Consider the following 8963-nt stretch of genomic DNA (forward strand, 5'->3'; position numbering starts at 1 on the left):
ACAACAAAACCCACATGGAAGAAACACACCAGCCTGTCCCGACTCGATCACTGAGGACAAAGTGGATGCATAAGCAAAAGTGGTGAAGAAAGCTGATGGTGCCCAGCTATCAAAATATATAGAATCTGGCGTCCCATAGGCTGGAAGATAAGCAAGGGGCCATCTAACTGAGAAACAACAAAGACCACATGGAAGAAACACATCAGCCTGTGATATGACAATGCATTGAAGGGATCAGGGATCAGGCATCAAAGACCAAAAAATAAAAAATTAAAAAATCATAGCATTGTGAATGAGAGGGAGTGCAGAGTGGGGACTCAGGGTCATCTGGGGGAAATTGGACATCCCCTTGCAGAAGGGCTGCGAGGAGGTGATGAGCAAGTCAGAGTGCAGCGTAGCAACAATGAAATATACAATTTTCCTCTAGTTCTTAAATGCTTCCTCCCCCTCACTATCATGATCCCAATTCTACCTTACATATCTGGCTGGACCGGAGGATGTACACTGGCACAGATAGGAACTTGAAATACGGGGAATCCAGGACAGATGAACCCCTCAGGATCAGTGGTGAGAGTGGCGATACCGGGAGGGTGGAGGAAAGGTAAGGGAGATAGGGGGAACAGATGTCAAGGTCTACATATAACCTCCTCCCTGGGGGATGGACAGCGGAGAAGTGGTGAAGGAGACATCGGATGGTGTAAGATATGATAAAATAATAATAATTTATAAATTATCAAGGGGGAGGGGGTAGGGGGTAGAAGGGAGGGAGGAGAAAAATGAGGAGCTGATACCAAGGGCTCAAGTAGAAAGCAGGTGTGTTGAGAGTGATGATGGCAACATATGTACAACATATGTGCTGGACACAAATGATGTATGTACGGATTGTGAAAAGAGTTGTATGAGCCCCTAATAAAATGATTAAATAAATGATTAAAAAAAAGAACACATGCTCATTCAAAGTTAGAGTCCACTTCTAGATTGTGTTCTAAGTGCCTTAGGTCTTGAAATATCCCAGTCGTCTAATCAATAGTTATCCAATTCTTCTCTAAAAATCACAAGATAGGGTTTTGCAAAACCAACAACCTATTAATTGCAATACTTTTTTTCAACAAAATAAATGGTGACTGTATATATGAATCTCATCAGTTACAACAGGCTAGAGCTGACTGAAGAGCAAATCACTAATTACACATATAACAAAATAAATTGAAGCTGCAGAAAATTAAAACTAATCCATGAGAGAAAGAAATATAATCTTGAATATATCGCATATGAATTTAGGACAAGAATGTGTTTAAAGTCAATATTACATTTGATAGTAATTACCTAAGACCATAAAATGAGTGGGATAACTTTAAGGATATCATGCATGAAGAAGGCAAAAATTCATTTAAAAAGAAAAGAAAAGAAAGAAAATACCATATTGCATGTCATAAGAGAATGTGGAACTTGCCTTTAAACATAGACAAGTTTATGCTAATGGGAAAAATGATGACGTGAAAGAGTTGAACAGAAGATATGAAAGGGTGATTTAAGAAGATCAAAGTATTATAATCAAATGTGCAAAGACCTGGAATGAGGAAAGCAAAAGGGAAGAACATGCTGGACATTTCTCATGCTCAGAGACCTGAAGATACCAATCTGTTGCAATATTGTGAAGAATTCTATGGGCAAAATACTGATCATCAGAAAGCACCAGAGAAGACCGAAGGAATACACACATTGTATGAGGAATGATTGATTGATAGTCAACATTTCAGTAGGTGCCGTATGATCAGAACTGATGCAGCGAAGGAAGAAGTCCACGTTGCACCGAAGGTGTCGTGTAAAGCAAAGGTCTGTGAATTGATGGAATACTAATCACCATGTTTGAGGAAACTGGTGTAGGGTAGGAACTACTCACACATCTAAGCCAAGAAAACTGGTTGACAGCCAATTGCCCCACAGATTGGAAGGAATCTATACTGATGTCCATTCTAAACACAGATGATCCGACAGAATGCAGGAGTTATCAAACAAGACCATTAACATCACACAGAAATAAAACCTTGATGAAGATAATTCAAAACTCGCTGCACCACTATGTTGGCTGAGAACTGCCAGGTATGTCAGCCAGATTCAATGGAGGACATGGGATTCATGATGTAATTGTTGATGTTAGATGGATCTTGGCAGTAAGCAGAGAATTTCCTAAATATGCTTACCTGTGTTAAGTGGCAATGCCAAGGAATTTGATTTATGTTGATCATAAAAATTCTAGATATTATTTCAGAGAATGGAAATTCCAAAACAATTTATATATTCATATGTAATATGCATATAGATTATGAAGCACTTCTTTGTAAAGAACAGAGGAGGGAGGGAGATGTGTAATTTAAAATCAGGAAACGTGCACATCTGGAATGACTTTTTATTTTACTATATTTAATCTGCAAAATGATCAAGTGATCAGAGAAGACAGACTATATGAAAATGACGATGCCTCTGAATTGTAGAAAGAACCATTAAAAACCTCTATATGAAGATGAAAAAATCTTGCTTGTTGAAAACAAAAAGAATTTCAACCACTTATTGATGAAAATCAAAGACTACAACCTTCAGTATGAATTACAGCTTAGCATAATTAAAAAGATTCCTCACAACTGGAAGAATAAGCAATGAAACGATCAATGGAGAAAAGATTAGAGTTATCAAAGATTTAATTCTATGTGACTCTATAATCAACATTGATGGAAGCTCTATAATCAACATTGATGGAAGCAGGAGACAGGAAATCCAAAGGGGAAAAAAGTACATTGGTCAAATCTGCTGCAAAAGATCTCTAAAGTGTTTGAGAGCAAAGATTCACTTTGAAGGCTAAGAATACCTGCCCCAAGTCATGGTATTCTCCCAGTTCATGCACATGCAAAAACTTGACAATAAGTAAGGGAAACCAGGAAAAATGTATTTCTCTGAATGATGGTATGGGTGAGTAAAACTAAATATACTGTAGAACGTCAGAAGAAAGACAAATTTGTGCCAGATGAAGTACAGGCAACATCTCCTTAGATGGAAACACGGTGACACTTCCTCTCATTTACTTAGTGCATGAAGTCAGGAGGGACCAGTCTTTGGTAAAGGACATTATGTTTGGCTGAAAAGAAAGGATTAGAAAAAAAGAGTAAGACTCTAAATGAGATGGGTGGTGGCAATGTTTGCAACAATTGGCTCACACACAGGGCTGATTGTGAAGGCGACAGCCAAGGGCAGGTATTGTTCCATTCTCTTATGTGTAGGGTTACTGTGAGTCAGAACAGGCGGAGAACAGCCGATGACAATATCAACTGCATTCCCTTTTTGGAGTTGTCCTAATTTGATATAACAATGTATTTTGACTATCAAAATACCAAACTCAAAATTGCTGATGAGGTTATAACATTTCTAAACTTTGTTTATATGTAGAGTCCATGCTTGTTTTCACTACATCTCTATTTTTCTCTTTCTGCTTTCCTTATTCAAGGGCAGGAATTTTTGTGTGTGATTCTCATGCATTATATATAATGTTGAGTGAGCAGGTTCAAAAGAAACCAGAAACTGAGGCGGAAAATTCAAGAGGAAAAAAATATGTTTACTGTTTTAAGTACCAAATATTAACATAACACAAAATATCTATGACCTCCTCCCTGGGGGACGGAAAACAGACAAGTGGGAGACGTCAGACAGTGTAAGACATGACAAAATAATAATTTATGAATTATCAAGGGTTCATGAGGGAGGGGGGAGCAGGGAGGGAGGGGAAAAATGAGGAGCTGATGCCGGGGGCTTAAGTGGAGAGCAAATGTTTTGAGAATGATGAGGACAACAAATGTACGAATGTGCTTTACGCAATTGATGTGTGTATGGATTGCGATGAGTTATATGAGCCCCCGATAAAATGATAAAAAAATAAGAAATGTATGATCTCATAGTGTTAAAGACTGGAGGTCTAAATCCAAGCATCTGCTCTAGGGGAAAACTTACTCCGTTTAGACAGTCCAAAGGATGCCTTCCCATTCCTTCTTTATATGTGGCTCTTGTATGATTTCGTCCCCTTGGAATGCAAGTCTCTTTGTTTTAAACTTCCAGTTTAAAAGAAACTGCTCAGACAAAAGTAGGTATAGGGCCTAACCTACTGCAATATGATCTTACTAAGAGGGCAAATACAAAACAAAATAGCATGTTCTATTTCCAAACAAGGTAACATTTGTAGGCACAACAGGAAGACTTCAACAGAGCTTTGTCAGAATATAATTCAATCCATAATATTGGCAGACATTTGTGTCATGGCTTTCTCTTCTTCCCGTATTTAAAAAAAAGAATTGCTCTTAATCTTCCTTAAGAGATTTTTCAATGGAAAGATATAGCCCTTTCCAAAATTGTGAATGTAGTTGAATACTTTACACAAAAATTGTTTCCTTGCTAGGAACACTGACTGCTTTGAGTTATAAACTTACCTTCCTGAGAAGCTCAATAATTGAAAAACTAAATTTTTGAGATTATAAATATATTTTTAATTCTCAGTTTTAGAAATTCAAGTTTAAGCTCAAATAAAAATTTCAACTCATAGATAAAAATTCAAGGGTGTATTGTTAGGAAATTGCCTTCTCCTCTGTTGAAAGTGGGTTCATATTTTCTTCTGAGATAACTAGGACTTAAAATGGTTCTAAATCTGGTATGCCATGGCTTGGGTTACCTCAGCCCTTTAAGTGACATCTTTGCTTTTTAATAATCCTTTGAGTTTTCATTGGAAAAGCCTCTTTTTTTCTTCAAAGTGCCTAGGTGGTTCAAACCACTGATCTTGTGTTAGGATACTTAATTTACGGTGTCACCAGAGCTTCTAAAGAAATATTTTGTATCAGGTTTTCATACTGTAAAAAATTAGTTGATTTCTTGACCGCTGCTTTTCTGGGTGTTGATTTTGGTTGCAAGTAAAGCTAACTTTTTGACAAGGTCAGTGCTTTCTCTATTTATCATCATGTTGCTGATTGGTCCAGTTGTGTGAACTGGTTTTCCTTTATAGTATTTGAAATCACCTCATGGATATTCAAATCATAGTTAATGAACAAGAAACACTGGAGAATAATTGGAGCCTTTGAATGATAGTGTCGGTAAAGAATAGTGACTATACCATGGAATGTCAAAAGACTGACCAAATCTCTCAGGGAAGAAATACAGCCAGAAGTCAGGATGACGACACATCATCCCACCAACTCTGGACACAGTATCGGAAAAAAGGAAGCCTCTGAAGAAGGACTTCACGCTCAGTAAAGTGGAGAGTCAGGGAGGAAGAAAGATGGGAAGAAAGAAAGAACCATCCTCACCAAGATGCATTGTTGCTGCATCAAAGTGTTGAACACATAGCAGTAGGTGCGAAGATGATATGAGTCCAGGCTATGTCTTATCCTCTTGTCCACACAGTCATATGAGTCTGAACTGGCTGGAAGGTGACAAACGACGACAAGGCTGTTTTATTTGTGGTTCTGGATTCTTTAACAGAAGACACAAGTTAAAAGAAAAGAAAGAAAAATAATATATGTGTATATACATATAGTGTTATAATACTGATGTAACAATGCATATATAGAAAGTTGAGAGAGAGAGAGAGAGAGAGAGAGGGAGAGAGAGAGAGAGAGAGAGGGCAATTTTTATTTGTGCTGATGTTTTTAGCTGCATATAGCCTTATAAGCACAATAGCAGAGGGCTAACTTCTCTGAATGATACTTAGATAGTTATTATACAGAATGACCCCATGTCAGGTCAGTGCAAATAAGGAAAAGCTTGGCTAGTCTTAACCTAGAAAGCTATAAAATATGTCGAATGGATGCCTCTCAAGTGTGCGATAAAAATGCATCTTCACTGCTGCTAGCAATATTGTCCCTGACCTCAGAACATTATTGAAGAGAGATCCATTGAATGCTTTAATTTCCACATAAACTGCTGATCATGATGATTCAGACATGCCAGATGGCAGCAGGAGTGATAAATGATGTTGATGCCTCAGGAGAAATGAGCTACTAAAATTATATTATATTCAGCTGGGGTTTTAAAGCATGTAATATACTTAAAATTGTTATTCCATAGAAAAATGTTACACCTGCTTACTTTACAGAGTTAGATAAGGAGACTAATGTGTGCATGTGCTTTGTAACTATATTGTATGTGTGTGTGTGTGTGTGTGTGTGTGTGTGTGTGTTTCTATTCCTTATCATCTTTTATGCCAGATTTCACTTTATAGGGTAGACCTCACCTATAATGTCTCAAAAACATCTTTCACTGAGATTGGAATTTTTAAGAGGAGGATTGATCAATTCTTGTCTCCCACTGAAATATAATAGACAAATCCAAATTATTTCACTTATGATATCAAGACACATTCGTTAAAGAAATGCTGAGATAGTTCCTGCCTTCAGTAAATATTATAAAAATAAGATGCTCATTAATTAAGAATCTGATTCCTCTAACAAAAGATTCTATCAAGTGGAATAATTTTCTGTGGATATTTATTTTGTTTAGAAAAAGGTATCTTTTCAACAACATGCAGTGATTTGGGTCCCTGTTTATCATGAATACACAATTAGCTCCTTTCCGTCTTTTTTGTTTTGTTTGTGTTAATGTTTTCTTCACTCTAATCTCTTACATCCACTACAATTATAAAAGGACATTACAAGGCTATTTGTTCAAAAATCAGGGGGGGAAATGTGTAGCTAAATGTAATTTCAACTCTTTCTTACTTGCTTTCTCACTTTGTGTCATAATAATTCTTTTCATTTGTTGCCTAACAAGGAGAGATTATGATTTTTTTTCTGCAAAGATTTACAGGTAGAGAAGCCTTAAAAGACAATTCTGTGTCCCATAGGGTTGAGATAAATTGGAATCAGTCCCTGGCAGTGCATTTTGTTTGTTTTTAATTATTTTTGGTCTTAGGAATGGAGATAATCCCTGACAAGGACAGACACTTATCGACAGCGGGTCAGGGTTGGGGTTTTAGCACTTGTGTGTGGCTCACCAATTGTCTAGTCTCTTCTGCCTGTGGCTTCTGGATGGGGAAAGGGAGGCTTCTCTCTGTCTCTGGCCTGCTGCCCCAGCCCACTGTGGACAGATGCCCGCCAAAGGGTTGGAAGTAAACAACCCCCTGGATTGGGTGACAAGAGGCTTACTAATACTGAGAAGTCCACTGACATGATCCAGAGAGCTGCCAGCACCTAGGTGGGTGAACACACTGCCACGTTCCGCATTGAGATGCTGCGAGCACACAAACTCCATCCTGCCACTTTCCTCATTGTGCTCAGGCAAAGGGAGGAGGACAGCAGTTGCTGGACAAGGTCATGGCACCAGGACAGGTGTGCCAGGGCTCCTTTAAAGGGTTGAGCAGCATGTGAAGATAACCCAGAGGGGCACAGAAGGCAGCCTGAACCAAAAATCCAAACCCTTCTTTTTCTCTTCCACAGTAAAATCAGATCTCATTTACAAAACACAAATTTAAAGACATTCACTTAGACGTTATGAATTAGTCATGGGCTGAACTTTGTCCCTCTCTTCCTAGAATTTGAAGACCAAAGACTAGCACCTGTGCCTGTGACTTGTCTGAAAATAATCATGTTATCATGAGGTCATACTGGAGCAGAGAGGAGCCTAATCCCAGCTGGGTGGTGGAAGGGAAGATAAATAGAGGTAGATAGAGTAGGACATAGGCCGGGTGAAGATACAACTGCAAGCGAGGCAACACTTGAGCGATAAAGACCAAAAGCATATTCTGCTTTGACTCTCAGAGATAGTCTGGCCCTGCCGACTCTCTGAATGTAGACTGTTAGTCTTGAGAACTATGATATTATGTAAGTTCTGTTGCTTGAAGCAAACCACTTGCAGTCCTTAGCCAGGGTAGCCTTAGGAAGCTCATAAAATATCAGTGATCACAAATAACTATACTCCAAGCAGGGAACTCCTTCAGTTTGGGACCCTGTCTAACTTTGCTCACTCATGAAGCCTGTCCTGAGAGAACTCTTTGAAGAGCACTAAAGCACGGTGCTAGTTTAGGTGAGATCCCTGGGTGGCACAAGCAGTTTTTATTGGCTCTAGCATAAAGGTTCCCAATATGAGCTTGTCCTGTAATACCAAAGAAGAAAGTGGGGTAGAGATCTGCTTTAGTAAATATTGCAACCAAGAAAATATTAAACAGCAGGGCTAGTCCGTAACACATGTAACACCGGGTCAACATTACTTAGAATCAACTTGACCGTGATATGGATATTTTGACTCAGAATATACTTGACAGTCATGAGGATTAGTTTTTTGTTTGATAAAAGACTGATAAAAAGTGTCACTCTATGAGATGCAATTTTTCCTTGTTAAGAATTGAATATGCACGCACCCTAAAATGTATTGCAAACTCTAACTCCAATGTCCATGTGTCACCACTGTTTGCATTTGGCTGTAATTCAGGAAGCTATGCCGGTGTTATTCAAGTGAATAGGTTTCAGAAGAGTGTGAAGACTAAGAATAGAATAGGAACAAGAAACAGGCTGTCCACTTCTGAGGGATTAGCCACTGAAAACTTAAAATACGAGCAGAAAGTGTCAGCTATACTGCAAGAGATGACCCTTTTCCATGTGAAGGCACTTAACATAACTGCTTAAGAGCTGCCTCCTCAAAGTAGTTAATATTAATGACATGGATGGAGGGAAGCTGTCAGGACTTTCATTTGCTGATGGAGCACAGCATAAATGAAAAGAAACAGCCACATGTATTCAGTAATTGTCAAATTATGGAATATATAGATATATGTATAAAGTATGAATCTAGGGCATTGGAGGTTGTCAAAATGAAATGAAACACATTAAGATCCATATCCAAGAAATCAGTAAACTCTAATGGATTACAATTGACCACTGTGAATCAGATCATCAAATGGTATTCAATGCCAGAGGGGAGAAAGATAAACAAACAAA

This window comes from Echinops telfairi, unplaced genomic scaffold (genome assembly GCF_000313985.2).
Source record: "Echinops telfairi isolate 266 unplaced genomic scaffold, ASM31398v2 ScPeMD7_9;HRSCAF=40, whole genome shotgun sequence".
Lineage (NCBI taxonomy): Eukaryota > Metazoa > Chordata > Mammalia > Afrosoricida > Tenrecidae > Echinops > Echinops telfairi.